This window comes from Oncorhynchus keta, chromosome 4 (genome assembly GCF_023373465.1).
Source record: "Oncorhynchus keta strain PuntledgeMale-10-30-2019 chromosome 4, Oket_V2, whole genome shotgun sequence".
Taxonomy (NCBI): Eukaryota; Metazoa; Chordata; class Actinopteri; order Salmoniformes; family Salmonidae; genus Oncorhynchus; species Oncorhynchus keta.
In genome coordinates this window covers 75,959,098-75,976,597 of record NC_068424.1, presented here as the reverse complement: position 1 = coordinate 75,976,597, position 17,500 = coordinate 75,959,098, and positions in this window count along the sequence as shown.

Below are 17,500 nucleotides of genomic sequence, written 5' to 3'. Positions count from 1 at the left end.
CACTGTGCTTCTATGGCTATTTGCACCATGCCACAGCCTACTTAATTTGTTCATTTAGCAAACAAGACAGCTCATAATCCAGTGCCTTTATCACAGTCAACACCTTTAATTAACTTTAAAGATGCTCAATTCTGTCTCAACCTCATGGCAAAATGTGTAGAATAGCTTGAGATGAGCTTTAAAACTGCACATTTCCCTCTCCGCCCCATGGCAAAATGTTAAGAATAGCTTGAGATGAGCTTTAAAACTGCACATTTCCCTCTCCGCCCCATGGCAAAATGTGTTCAATAGCATGAAATTTGCTATAAAACTGCACAACACAGAGTCAGTCTGATGTTCTATGGTCCTTGGCGGGTGTGGAGGGGAAAGGCGAAGAGGTCCTCATTCTGTAAATAACACTGGTTTGTTGGTAGAATGTCTGTACCCTGTCAAGACAAACCAGTTCTACAGCTAATCATTCCACTTTTAGAACATTCCATTCTTGTTCTTACATTTATTTTCGAACACATTTATTAACTTCTAGTTCTAGAACTATATCAGTTTCACTTCCAGAACCATTTAATTGGTGTTGTAGAACATTGTGTTCCGTAAAGCTGTTAGAAACCATAGCATGTCTATCTGAATATCTCAGGGCTGCATCGGCTGTTTGGCCATCAGATGGCAGTCTACCATCGGCTTTCATAGATCAGTCTACTGGTGGGAGGAAAGGAGGAGTGATAGTACTGTAGACTCTGGTTGAAGTCTTTTTCAGTGAATGGCCCAGTGCAGTCAGAAATGTGACACAATCAGGTTGGAATGATCCTGAGAAATTGTGTAAATGATTACAAGACCATTTTAGTGTAAGAGCTGTTTGAAAATACCACCTGAAATGCCAGCATGTTTTGGTGGGGTGGAGTATTGGCCTTCCGTGGTGACACCACCATGAGGTAAATTAGTTAATAGACCAATAAGAAAGAGAGTTCCAAACCTCTCTGCCAATAACAGCTAATGTTTAGTTTTCCACTCCCCACTCAGACCACTCCCAGATAATCCTAGTAAAATTCTTGCTTGAGAAATCGCTCTTTGCTAAGAAGTTATTTTAGTTTATATTTGGTCATTTTAATTGAAAACAATCACAGTACAGTATTTAATTGTTACCCATAAATGATTTGATATTGAGATAAAAATGGCTGCAGTGGACCTTTAAATTGTAATTTATTCCCTTTAAAGAATGTGCACACAGACACAGACATGTCAACAACGTCTGACATTTCCTGCTCCTGACAAAGTTAAACAAGCAGAACTTCACACATTTCCCCTAACTATTTAATCCATGATTGATCTCTATGATTTTAACAAGAAAATCTGTGCAGGGGGCTCCTTACATTTTGAATCTGGCATAAGTCCATTCTTGAATCTAATCGTTTTATTAGAATAATGATGTCCTAGAAATGCCTGATAGAAATAAGGGGAAAGTAGCGTAATGTGTGGTGGCAGAAAACTTCATAGCAAATTTTCAGTCTGCAAAGAGATTATTGCAATTATATTAATGATTTTCAATGGTGGAAAGTTAGAGTATGCTGTCAAAAAAGTCAAAGTCACCAATGAAGTAATGCCTCATTGGAAGTTTGTAGAGGGAGAAGCCATTCACATTCCATTGAAATGAATATCTTGGAGAAAAATTCCAATGGTTTCCTTTCACACACAACAGGATGTAGACTGAGACACAAAGCTCAGCAGGAAATAGCAGTACCAGGTATCATTTTACATAGAAATAGAAGGCTAAATGATTTCCTGTGTTCCCCATGGTGATGTGCCTTGTTGTGTTGACCATGGGAATTTTAAAGGGAATCTGTGTCTGTTTTTCTCTCAGAAGGGTGGCTCACAGGCCTCCCGAGTGGCGCAGCAGTTTAAGGCATTGCATCGCAGTGCTAGCGGCATCACTACAAATATAGGTTCAATCCCGGGCTGTGATGCAGCCATCCGCGACCGGGAGACCCAAGAGGCGGCGTACAATTGGCCAGGTCCTCCGGGTTAGGGGAGAGTTTGGCTGGCCAGGATGTCATTGTCCCATCGCGCTCTAGCGACTCCGCATGCACACTGGCACGGTTGCATTCCTCTGATACATTGGTGCGGCTGGCTCCCGGGTTAAGCGAGCAGTATGTAAGAAAGTAGTGCGGCTTGGCCGGGTCATGTTTCGGGGGATGCATGGCTCTCAACCTTCACCTCTCCCGAGTCCATACGGGAGTTGCAGCGATGGGACAAGACTGTAACTACCAATTGAAGTAAAAAGTACCTCAAATAAAATAAGAAGTGTGGGTCATGACTGCATTCTTTTCATTCATCGCTTTTGACAAACATTTTTACATTTTAAAAGGGAACATGCAAGTTCTTGTAAAGTGGGATATGTCTCAATCTTACAGTTCACTTCAATGGTGTAAAAGGAATTGTTTTAAACTTCTTAGGGCTGCAACCCCCTTAACGGGATGATATGACAACAGCCAGTGAAAGTACAGGGCGCCAAATTCAAATCAACAGAAATCTCATAATTAAAATTCCTTAAACATACATGTATTTTATAGGTAATCTTGTTGTTAATCCCACCACAGTGTCTGATTTCAAATAGGCTTTAAGACGAAAGCACCACAAACGATTATGTTAGGTCACCACCAAGCCACAGAAAAACACAGACATTTTTCCAGCCAAAGAGAGGAGTCACAAAATGCACAAATAGAGATAAAATTCATCACTAACCTTTGATGATCTTCATCAGATGACACTCACAGGACTTCATGTTACACAATAGATGTATGTTTTGTTTGATCAAGTTCATATTTATATAAAAAAATCTGAGTTTACATTGGAGCGTTACGTTCACTAGTTCCAAAAACATCCTGTGATTTTGCATAGCCACATCGATTCAACATAAATAGTCATCATAAATGAGATGATAATATAAGTTATAGCCGCCATGTTGGAGTCATGGAATTATAGATATACCTCTCCTTAATACAACCGCTGTGTCAGATTTCAAAAAAACTTTACGGAAAAAGCAAACCATGCAATAATCTGAGACGTTGCTGAGAAAATGTATCAAATTAGCCGCCATGTTGGAGTCAACAGAAATTACACCAGAAATGACATGATAAATATTCCCTTACAATTGATGATCTTCATCAGAATGCACTCCCAGGAATCGCAGTTCCACAAATAAATGCTTGATTTGTTCGATAATGTCTGTTATTTATGTCCAAGTAGCTGCTTTTGTTAGCGTTAGGTACACATATCCAAACGCTCATGCTTTTGGACAAAAACTTTGGACAGGTCAAAGTATAGAATCAATCATTAGATGTTTTTATCATAGATCTTCAATAAAGTTCCAACCAGATATTTCTTTGTTGTCTTGAGGAGGAATGGAGGAATGTCTTGAGGAGGAATGGAACGCAAGTCGATATCATTTGGAATGCGCGTGACCAGGAAATGCCTCTCTGCCAGTAAGTTGACTCATTCAGCTCTTATTCAGTCCCACAACACAGCAGAAGCATCATTCAAGTTTCTAAAGACGGTTGACATCTAGTGGAAGCCCTAGGAAGTGCAACTTCATTCAGGGTAGCCTAGTGGTTAGAGAGTTGGACTAGTAACCGGAAGGTTGCAAGTTCAAATCCCCGAGCTGACAAGGTACAAATCTGTCGTTCTGCCCCTGAACAGGCAGTTAATCTAGGCCGTCATTGAAAATAATAATTTGTTCTTAACTGACCTGCCTAGTTAAATAAAGGTAATATATATCCCAATGTGAATTCAATTGGGCCTGGGTTGAAAATATACCAACCTCAGATTTTTCACTTCCTTTTTCGATTTCTTCTCAGGTTTTTGCCTGCCATATGAGTTCTGTTATTCTCACAGACATCATTCAAACAGTTTTAGAAACTTCAGTGTTTTCTATCCAATACTAATAATAATATGCATATATTAGCAACTGAGACTGAGGAGCAGGCCGTTTACTCTGGGCACCTCTGGCCACCTTTCATCCAAGCTACTCAATACTGCCCCTTGCAGCCATAAGAATTAACCTTGAATGTGACATTGAATTTTTCACCTAATTAAAAAACAATAGAAAAAGCATGTGAGGTCCTCATCATATGAAGCTATAAAAATACTACCTCCCAATACTTCCCTATCTTTTCAACACAAAAATGATCTCATATTATCCCACAAGTGTCATATTTCTGGGGTCAAGTTCTCCTTTATCATCTCTATGTGACCCTTCAGCCCTCAGCTCTCCAGCAACAACAGATCACTGAGGCGGGTGGCTTGGGTGACATTTAATACATTAATCATTGGTAGGAAGAAGTTTGGTTCAAATCAGATGTTGGGCACTATATTTATTGAATATTATCTCAATCCTATCAATTAAAATGGCCAATTTTGGTACAATCAATTATCTTAATTTCTCAGAGATCAAATTATATTTCAACAAGATAATCCGAGATGGTGGGTGTCAAAATCCTCTTTCTTGTGCTTTTTGAGGTGGAACGACGCAGATGGCAGACAGGACACTGCGTCCTACTGTTCTGTAGTTAACTATGTCTGGTATTCTCCCCAGTCCCCAATGTCTTCTCTCCTCTCAGTTACGATTCTATTGGTTATTTGGGGAATGTATTTTGAAAAGGGGCAGTGTTTTACTGAAGGATATTTTATCTTTATTAGGTTAATGTGCACATTAAAAGTAAACAACCTAAATTCACCTACCGGTAATGTTTCTGTATCTTTGTGTAACTTTGTATTACTGTGTGTTTAGTACTACTGTGGAAGGCCTGTCTATCTCTCACATTTCACTTGTATCAGCCTGACCATTTTCATTTGTATCAGCCCTGTTGGGTTTGCAGTGTTGGGGAGTAGTGAACTACATGTAGTTCAACTAGTCATTTTACTACATTTTGCAGTAGTTTGGTGGTAGTTTAACTCAATTCAAATGTAGGTAGTGTTTTGAGTAGATGCTAACTTTTTCCCATGTAGCGGTGTAGCTAACTACTGGAACTACACACTACTGTTTTACCATGTAGCGGTGTAGCTAACTACTGGAACTATACACTACTGTTTAACCATGTAGCGGTGTAGCTAACTACTGGAACTACACACTACTGTTTTACCATGTAGTGGTGTAGCTAACTAGTGGAACTATACACTACTGTTTAACCATGTAGCGGTGTAGCTAACTACTGGAACTACACACTACTGTTTTACCATGTAGTGGTGTAGCTAACTAGTGGAACTATACACTACTGTTTTACCATGTAGAGGTGTAGCTAACTACTGGAACGACACACTACTGTTTTACCATGTAGCGGTGTAGCTAACTACTGGAACTACACACTACTGTTTTACCATGTAGCGGTGTAGCTAACTACTTGAACGACACACTACTGTTTTACCATGTAGCGGTGTAGCTAACTACTGGAACTATACACTAATGTTTTACCATGTAGCGGTGTAGCTAACTACTGGAACTACACACTACTGTTTTCCCATGTAGCGGTGTAGCTAACTACTGGAACGACACACTACTGTTTTACCATGTAGCGGTGTAGCTAACTACTGGAACTACACACTACTGTTTTACCATGTAGCGGTGTAGCTAACTACTGGAACTATACACTACTGTTTTCCCATGTAGCGGTGTAGCTAACTACTGGAACGACACACTACTGTTTTACCATGTAGCGGTGTAGCTAACTACTGGAACTACACACTACTGTTTTACCATGTAGCGGTGTAGCTAACTACTGGAACTATACACTACTGTTTTACCATGTAGAGGTGTAGCTAACTACTTGAACGACACACTACTGTTTTACCATGTAGCGGTGTAGCTAACTACTGGAACTATACACTACTGTTTTACCATGTAGCGGTGTAGCTAACTACTGGAACTACACACTACTGTTTTCCCATGTAGCGGTGTAGCTAACTACTTGAACGACACACTACTGTTTTACCATGTAGCGGTGTAGCTAACTACTGGAACTATACACTACTGTTTTACCATGTAGCGGTGTAGCTAACTACTGGAACTACACACTACTGTTTTCCCATGTAGCGGTGTAGCTAACTACTGGAACGACACACTACTGTTTTACCATGTAGCGGTGTAGCTAACTACTGGAACGACACACTACTGTTTTACCATGTAGTGGTGTAGCTAACTAGTGGAACTATACACTACTGTTTTACCATGTAGAGGTGTAGCTAACTACTGGAACTACACACTACTGTTTTACCATGTAGCGGTGTAGCTAACTACTGGAACTACACACTACTGTTTTACCATGTAGCGGTGTAGCTAACTACTTGAACGACACACTACTGTTTTACCATGTAGCGGTGTAGCTAACTACTGGAACTACACACTACTGTTTTACCATGTAGCGGTGTAGCTAACTACTGGAACTATACACTACTGTTTTACCATGTAGCGGTGTAGCTAACTACTGGAACTATACACTACTGTTTTACCATGTAGCGGTGTAGCTAACTACTGGAACTACACACTACTGTTTTCCCATGTAGCGGTGTAGCTAACTACTGGAACGACACACTACTGTTTTACCATGTAGCGGTGTAGCTAACTACTGGAACTACACACTACTGTTTTACCATGTAGCGGTGTAGCTAACTACTGGAACTATACACTACTGTTTTACCATGTAGCGGTGTAGCTAACTACTTGAACGACACACTACTGTTTTAGCATGTAGCGGTGTAGCTAACTACTGGAACTATACACTACTGTTTTACCATGTAGCGGTGTAGATAACTACTGGAACTACACACTACTGTTTTCCCATGTAGCGGTGTAGCTAACTACTGGAACGACACACTACTGTTTTACCATGTAGCGGTGTAGCTAACTACTGGAACTACACACTACTGTTTTACCATGTAGCGGTGTAGCTAACTACTGGAACTATACACTACTGTTTTACCATGTAGCGGTGTAGCTAACTACTGGAACGACACACTACTGTTTTACCATGTAGCGGTGTAGCTAACTACTGGAACTATACACTACTGTTTTCCCATGTAGCGGTGTAGCTAACTACTGGAACGACACACTACTGTTTTACCATGTAGCGGTGTAGCTAACTACTGGAACTACACACTACTGTTTTACCATGTAGCAGTGTAGCTAACTACTGGAACTACACACTACTGTTTTACCATGTAGCTAACTACTGGACCTACACACTACTGTTTTACCATGTAGTGGTGAAGCTAACTACTGGAACTACACACTACTGTTTTACCATGTAGCGGTGTAGCTAACTACTGGAACTATACACTACTGTTTTACCATGTAGTGGTGTAGCTAACTATTTGAACTACACACTACTGTTTTACCATGTAGCGGTGTAGCTAACTACTGGAACTACACACTACTGTTTTACCATGTAGCTAACTACTGGAACTACACACTACTGTTTTACCATGTAGCTAACTACTGGAACTACACACTACTGTTTTACCATGTAGCGGTGTAGCTAACTACTGGAACTACACACTACTGTTTTACCATGTAGCGGTGTAGCTAACTACTGGAACTATACACTACTGTTTTACCATGTAGCGGTGTAGCTAACTACTGGAACTACACACTACTGTTTTACCATGTAGCGGTGTAGCTAACTACTGGAACGACACACTACTGTTTTACCATGTAGCGGTGTAGCTAACTACTGGAACTACACACTACTGTTTTACCATGTAGCGGTGTAGCTAACTACTGGAACTATACACTACTGTTTTACCATGTAGCGGTGTAGCTAACTACTGGAACGACACACTACTGTTTTACCATGTAGCGGTGTAGCTAACTACTGGAACTACACACTACTGTTTTACCATGTAGCGGTGTAGCTAACTACTGGAACTATACACTACTGTTTTACCATGTAGCGGTGTAGCTAACTACTGGAACTACACACTACTGTTTTCCCATGTAGCGGTGTAGCTAACTACTGGAACGACACACTACTGTTTTACCATGTAGCGGTGTAGCTAACTACTGGAACTACACACTACTGTTTTACCATGTAGCAGTGTAGCTAACTACTGGAACTACACACTACTGTTTTACCATGTAGCTAACTACTGGACCTACACACTACTGTTTTACCATGTAGTGGTGAAGCTAACTACTGGAACTACACACTACTGTTTTACCATGTAGCGGTGTAGCTAACTACTGGAACTATACACTACTGTTTTACCATGTAGTGGTGTAGCTAACTATTTGAACTACACACTACTGTTTTACCATGTAGCGGTGTAGCTAACTACTGGAACTACACACTACTGTTTTACCATGTAGCTAACTACTGGAACTACACACTACTGTTTTACCATGTAGCTAACTACTGGAACTACACACTACTGTTTTACCATGTAGCGGTGTAGCTAACTACTGGAACTACACACTACTGTTTTACCATGTAGCGGTGTAGCTAACTACTGGAACTATACACTACTGTTTTACCATGTAGCGGTGTAGCTAACTACTGGAACTACACACTACTGTTTTACCATGTAGCGGTGTAGCTAACTACTGGAACTATACACTACTGTTTTACCATGTAGCGGTGTAGCTAACTACTGGAACTACACACTACTGTTTTCCCATGTAGCGGTGTAGCTAACTACTGGAACTATACACTACTGTTTTACCATGTAGCGGTGTAGCTAACTACTGGAACTACACACTACTGTTTTACCATGTAGCGGTGTAGCTAACTACTGGAACTATACACTACTGTTTTACCATGTAGTGGTGTAGCTAACTACTTGAACGACACACTACTGTTTTACCATGTAGCGGTGTAGCTAACTACTGGAACTATACACTACTGTTTTACCATGTAGCGGTGTAGATAACTACTGGAACTACACACTACTGTTTTCCCATGTAGCGGTGTAGCTAACTACTGGAACGACACACTACTGTTTTACCATGTAGCGGTGTAGCTAACTACTGGAACTACACACTACTGTTTTACCATGTAGCGGTGTAGCTAACTACTGGAACTATACACTACTGTTTTACCATGTAGCGGTGTAGCTAACTACTGGAACGACACACTACTGTTTTACCATGTAGCGGTGTAGCTAACTACTGGAACTATACACTACTGTTTTCCCATGTAGCGGTGTAGCTAACTACTGGAACGACACACTACTGTTTTACCATGTAGCGGTGTAGCTAACTACTGGAACTACACACTACTGTTTTACCATGTAGCAGTGTAGCTAACTACTGGAACTACACACTACTGTTTTACCATGTAGCTAACTACTGGACCTACACACTACTGTTTTACCATGTAGTGGTGAAGCTAACTACTGGAACTACACACTACTGTTTTACCATGTAGCGGTGTAGCTAACTACTGGAACTACACACTACTGTTTTACCATGTAGCTAACTACTGGAACTACACACTACTGTTTTACCATGTAGCGGTGTAGCTAACTACTGGAACTACACACTACTGTTTTACCATGTAGCTAACTACTGGAACTACACACTACTGTTTTACCATGTAGCTAACTACTGGAACTACACACTACTGTTTTACCATGTAGCGGTGTAGCTAACTACTGGAACTACACACTACTGTTTTACCATGTAGCGGTGTAGCTAACTACTGGAACTACACACTACTGTTTTACCATGTAGCGGTGTAGCTAACTACTGGAACTACACACTACTGTTTTACCATGTAGCGGTGTAACTAACTACTGGAACGACACACTACTGTTTTACCATGTAGCGGTGTAGCTAACTACTGGAACTACACACTACTGTTTTACCATGTAGCGGTGTAGCTAACTACTGGAACTATACACTACTGTTTTCCCATGTAGCGGTGTAGCTAACTACTGGAACGACACACTACTGTTTTACCATGTAGCGGTGTAGCTAACTACTGGAACTACACACTACTGTTTTACCATGTAGCAGTGTAGCTAACTACTGGAACTACACACTACTGTTTTACCATGTAGCTAACTACTGGACCTACACACTACTGTTTTACCATGTAGTGGTGAAGCTAACTACTGGAACTACACACTACTGTTTTACCATGTAGCGGTGTAGCTAACTACTGGAACTATACACTACTGTTTTACCATGTAGTGGTGTAGCTAACTATTTGAACTACACACTACTGTTTTACCATGTAGCGGTGTAGCTAACTACTGGAACTACACACTACTGTTTTACCATGTAGCTAACTACTGGAACTACACACTACTGTTTTACCATGTAGCTAACTACTGGAACTACACACTACTGTTTTACCATGTAGCGGTGTAGCTAACTACTGGAACTACACACTACTGTTTTACCATGTAGCGGTGTAGCTAACTACTGGAACTATACACTACTGTTTTACCATGTAGCGGTGTAGCTAACTACTGGAACTACACACTACTGTTTTACCATGTAGCGGTGTAGCTAACTACTGGAACTATACACTACTGTTTTACCATGTAGCGGTGTAGCTAACTACTGGAACTACACACTACTGTTTTCCCATGTAGCGGTGTAGCTAACTACTGGAACTACACACTACTGTTTTACCATGTAGCGGTGTAGCTAACTACTGGAACTACACACTACTGTTTTACCATGTAGCGGTGTAGCTAACTACTGGAACTATACACTACTGTTTTACCATGTAGCGGTGTAGCTAACTACTTGAACGACACACTACTGTTTTACCATGTAGCGGTGTAGCTAACTACTGGAACTATACACTACTGTTTTACCATGTAGCGGTGTAGATAACTACTGGAACTACACACTACTGTTTTCCCATGTAGCGGTGTAGCTAACTACTGGAACGACACACTACTGTTTTACCATGTAGCGGTGTAGCTAACTACTGGAACTACACACTACTGTTTTACCATGTAGCGGTGTAGCTAACTACTGGAACTATACACTACTGTTTTACCATGTAGCGGTGTAGCTAACTACTGGAACGACACACTACTGTTTTACCATGTAGCGGTGTAGCTAACTACTGGAACTATACACTACTGTTTTCCCATGTAGCGGTGTAGCTAACTACTGGAACGACACACTACTGTTTTACCATGTAGCGGTGTAGCTAACTACTGGAACTACACACTACTGTTTTACCATGTAGCAGTGTAGCTAACTACTGGAACTACACACTACTGTTTTACCATGTAGCTAACTACTGGACCTACACACTACTGTTTTACCATGTAGTGGTGAAGCTAACTACTGGAACTACACACTACTGTTTTACCATGTAGCGGTGTAGCTAACTACTGGAACTATACACTACTGTTTTACCATGTAGTGGTGTAGCTAACTATTTGAACTACACACTACTGTTTTACCATGTAGCGGTGTAGCTAACTACTGGAACTACACACTACTGTTTTACCATGTAGCTAACTACTGGAACTACACACTACTGTTTTACCATGTAGCTAACTACTGGAACTACACACTACTGTTTTACCATGTAGCGGTGTAGCTAACTACTGGAACTACACACTACTGTTTTACCATGTAGCGGTGTAGCTAACTACTGGAACTATACACTACTGTTTTACCATGTAGCGGTGTAGCTAACTACTGGAACTACACACTACTGTTTTACCATGTAGCGGTGTAACTAACTACTGGAACGACACACTACTGTTTTACCATGTAGCGGTGTAGCTAACTACTGGAACTACACACTACTGTTTTACCATGTAGCGGTGTGGCTAACTACTGGAACTATACACTACTGTTTTCCCATGTAGCGGTGTAGCTAACTACTGGAACGACACACTACTGTTTTACCATGTAGCGGTGTAGCTAACTACTGGAACTACACACTACTGTTTTACCATGTAGCGGTGTAGCTAACTACTGGAACTATACACTACTGTTTTACCATGTAGAGGTGTAGCTAACTACTTGAACGACACACTACTGTTTTACCATGTAGCGGTGTAGCTAACTACTGGAACTATACACTACTGTTTTACCATGTAGCGGTGTAGCTAACTACTGGAACTACACACTACTGTTTTCCCATGTAGCGGTGTAGCTAACTACTGGAACGACACACTACTGTTTTACCATGTAGCGGTGTAGCTAACTACTGGAACGACACACTACTGTTTTACCATGTAGCGGTGTAGCTAACTACTGGAACTATACACTACTGTTTTACCATGTAGCGGTGTAGCTAACTACTGGAACGACACACTACTGTTTTACCATGTAGCGGTGTAGCTAACTACTTGAACGACACACTACTGTTTTACCATGTAGCGGTGTAGCTAACTACTGGAACTATACACTACTGTTTTACCATGTAGCGGTGTAGCTAACTACTGGAACTACACACTACTGTTTTCCCATGTAGCGGTGTAGCTAACTACTGGAACGACACACTACTGTTTTACCATGTAGCGGTGTAGCTAACTACTGGAACTACACACTACTGTTTTACCATGTAGCAGTGTAGCTAACTACTGGAACTACACACTACTGTTTTACCATGTAGCTAACTACTGGACCTACACACTACTGTTTTACCATGTAGTGGTGAAGCTAACTACTGGAACTACACACTACTGTTTTACCATGTAGCGGTGTAGCTAACTACTGGAACTATACACTACTGTTTTACCATGTAGCGGTGTAGCTAACTACTGGAACTACACACTACTGTTTTACCATGTAGCGGTGTAGCTAACTACTGGAACTACACACTACTGTTTTACCATGTAGCTAACTACTGGAACTACACACTACTGTTTTACCATGTAGCTAACTACTGGAACTACACACTACTGTTTTACCATGTAGCGGTGTAGCTAACTACTGGAACTACACACTACTGTTTTACCATGTAGCGGTGTAGCTAACTACTGGAACTACACACTACTGTTTTACCATGTAGCGGTGTAGCTAACTACTGGAACTACACACTACTGTTTTACCATGTAGCGGTGTAGCTAACTACTGGAACTATACACTACTGTTTTACCATGTAGCGGTGTAGCTAACTACTGGAACGACACACTACTGTTTTACCATGTAGCGGTGTAGCTAACTACTGGAACTATACACTACTGTTTTCCCATGTAGCGGTGTAGCTAACTACTGGAACGACACACTACTGTTTTACCATGTAGCGGTGTAGCTAACTACTGGAACTACACACTACTGTTTTACCATGTAGCAGTGTAGCTAACTACTGGAACTACACACTACTGTTTTACCATGTAGCTAACTACTGGACCTACACACTACTGTTTTACCATGTAGTGGTGAAGCTAACTACTGGAACTACACACTACTGTTTTAAAATGTAGCGGTGTAGCTAACTACTGGAACTATACACTACTGTTTTACCATGTAGTGGTGTAGCTAACTACTGGAACTATACACTACTGTTTTACCATGTAGCGGTGTAGCTAACTACTGGAACTACACACTACTGTTTTCCCATGTAGCGGTGTAGCTAACTACTGGAACGACACACTACTGTTTTACCATGTAGCGGTGTAGCTAACTACTGGAACTACACACTACTGTTTTACCATGTAGCGGTGTAGCTAACTACTGGAACTATACACTACTGTTTTACCATGTAGCGGTGTAGCTAACTACTGGAACTACACACTACTGTTTTACCATGTAGCGGTGTAGCTAACTACTTGAACGACACACTACTGTTTTACCATGTAGCGGTGTAGCTAACTACTGGAACTATACACTACTGTTTTACCATGTAGCGGTGTAGCTAACTACTGGAACTACACACTACTGTTTTCCCATGTAGCGGTGTAGCTAACTACTGGAACGACACACTACTGTTTTACCATGTAGCGGTGTAGCTAACTACTGGAACTACACACTACTGTTTTACCATGTAGCAGTGTAGCTAACTACTGGAACTACACACTACTGTTTTACCATGTAGCTAACTACTGGACCTACACACTACTGTTTTACCATGTAGTGGTGAAGCTAACTACTGGAACTACACACTACTGTTTTACCATGTAGCGGTGTAGCTAACTACTGGAACTATACACTACTGTTTTACCATGTAGTGGTGTAGCTAACTATTTGAACTACACACTACTGTTTTACCATGTAGCGGTGTAGCTAACTACTGGAACTACACACTACTGTTTTACCATGTAGCTAACTACTGGAACTACACACTACTGTTTTACCATGTAGCTAACTACTGGAACTACACACTACTGTTTTACCATGTAGCGGTGTAGCTAACTACTGGAACTACACACTACTGTTTTACCATGTAGCGGTGTAGCTAACTACTGGAACTATACACTACTGTTTTACCATGTAGCGGTGTAGCTAACTACTGGAACGACACACTACTGTTTTACCATGTAGCGGTGTAGCTAACTACTGGAACTATACACTACTGTTTTACCATGTAGCGGTGTAGCTAACTACTGGAACTACACACTACTGTTTTCCCATGTAGCGGTGTAGCTAACTACTGGAACGACACACTACTGTTTTACCATGTAGCGGTGTAGCTAACTACTGGAACTACACACTACTGTTTTACCATGTAGCGGTGTAGCTAACTACTGGAACTATACACTACTGTTTTACCATGTAGCGGTGTAGCTAACTACTTGAACGACACACTACTGTTTTACCATGTAGCGGTGTAGCTAACTACTGGAACTATACACTACTGTTTTACCATGTAGCGGTGTAGCTAACTACTGGAACTACACACTACTGTTTTCCCATGTAGCGGTGTGGCTAACTACTGGAACTACACACTACTGTTTTACCATGTAGCGGTGTAGCTAACTACTGGAACTACACACTACTGTTTTTACCATGTAGCAGTGTAGCTAACTACTGGAACTACACACTACTGTTTTACCATGTAGCTAACTACTGGACCTACACACTACTGTTTTACCATGTAGTGGTGAAGCTAACTACTGGAACTACACACTACTGTTTTACCATGTAGCGGTGTAGCTAACTACTGGAACTATACACTACTGTTTTACCATGTAGTGGTGTAGCTAACTATTTGAACTACACACTACTGTTTTACCATGTAGCGGTGTAGCTAACTACTGGAACTACACACTACTGTTTTACCATGTAGCTAACTACTGGAACTACACACTACTGTTTTACCATGTAGCTAACTACTGGAACTACACACTACTGTTTTACCATGTAGCGGTGTAGCTAACTACTGGAACTACACACTACTGTTTTACCATGTAGCGGTGTAGCTAACTACTGGAACTATACACTACTGTTTTACCATGTAGCGGTGTAGCTAACTACTGGAACTACACACTACTGTTTTACCATGTAGCGGTGTAGCTAACTACTGGAACTACACACTACTGTTTTACCATGTAGCGGTGTAGCTAACTACTGGAACTACACACTACTGTTTTACCATGTAGCGGTGTGGCTAACTACTGGAACTATACACTACTGTTTTCCCATGTAGCGGTGTAGCTAACTACTGGAACGACACACTACTGTTTTACCATGTAGCGGTGTAGCTAACTACTGGAACTACACACTACTGTTTTACCATGTAGCGGTGTAGCTAACTACTGGAACTATACACTACTGTTTTACCATGTAGAGGTGTAGCTAACTACTTGAACGACACACTACTGTTTTACCATGTAGCGGTGTAGCTAACTACTGGAACTATACACTACTGTTTTACCATGTAGCGGTGTAGCTAACTACTGGAACTACACACTACTGTTTTCCCATGTAGCGGTGTAGCTAACTACTGGAACGACACACTACTGTTTTACCATGTAGCGGTGTAGCTAACTACTGGAACGACACACTACTGTTTTACCATGTAGCGGTGTAGCTAACTACTGGAACTATACACTACTGTTTTCCCATGTAGTGGTGTAGCTAACTACTGGAACGACACACTACTGTTTTACCATGTAGCGGTGTAGCTAACTACTGGAACTACACACTACTGTTTTACCATGTAGCAGTGTAGCTAACTACTGGAACTACACACTACTGTTTTACCATGTAGCGGTGTAGCTAACTACTGGAACTACACACTACTGTTTTCCCATGTAGCGGTGTAGCTAACTACTGGAACGACACACTACTGTTTTACCATGTAGCGGTGTAGCTAACTACTGGAACTACACACTACTGTTTTACCATGTAGCAGTGTAGCTAACTACTGGAACTACACACTACTGTTTTACCATGTAGCTAACTACTGGACCTACACACTACTGTTTTACCATGTAGTGGTGAAGCTAACTACTGGAACTACACACTACTGTTTTACCATGTAGCGGTGTAGCTAACTACTGGAACTATACACTACTGTTTTACCATGTAGTGGTGTAGCTAACTATTTGAACTACACACTACTGTTTTACCATGTAGCGGTGTAGCTAACTACTGGAACTACACACTACTGTTTTACCATGTAGCTAACTACTGGAACTACACACTACTGTTTTACCATGTAGCTAACTACTGGAACTACACACTACTGTTTTACCATGTAGCGGTGTAGCTAACTACTGGAACTACACACTACTGTTTTACCATGTAGCGGTGTAGCTAACTACTGGAACTATACACTACTATTTTACCATGTAGCGGTGTAGCTAACTACTGGAACGACACACTACTGTTTTACCATGTAGCGGTGTAGCTAACTACTGGAACGACACACTACTGTTTTACCATGTAGCGGTGTAGCTAACTACTGGAACTACACACTACTGTTTTCCCATGTAGCGGTGTGGCTAACTACTGGAACTATACACTACTGTTTTCCCATGTAGCGGTGTAGCTAACTACTGGAACGACACACTACTGTTTTACCATGTAGCGGTGTAGCTAACTACTGGAACTACACACTACTGTTTTACCATGTAGCGGTGTAGCTAACTACTGGAACTATACACTACTGTTTTACCATGTAGAGGTGTAGCTAACTACTTGAACGACACACTACTGTTTTACCATGTAGCGGTGTAGCTAACTACTGGAACTATACACTAATGTTTTACCATGTAGCGGTGTAGCTAACTACTGGAACTACACACTACTGTTTTCCCATGTAGCGGTGTAGCTAACTACTGGAACGACACACTACTGTTTTACCATGTAGCGGTGTAGCTAACTACTGGAACTACACACTACTGTTTTACCATGTAGCGGTGTAGCTAACTACTGGAACTATACACTACTGTTTTACCATGTAGCGGTGTAGCTAACTACTGGAACTACACACTACTGTTTTACCATGTAGCGGTGTAGCTAACTACTGGAACTACACACTACTGTTTTACCATGTAGCGGTGTAGCTAACTACTGGAACTATACACTACTGTTTTACCATGTAGCGGTGTAGCTAACTACTGGAACTACACACTACTGTTTTCCCATGTA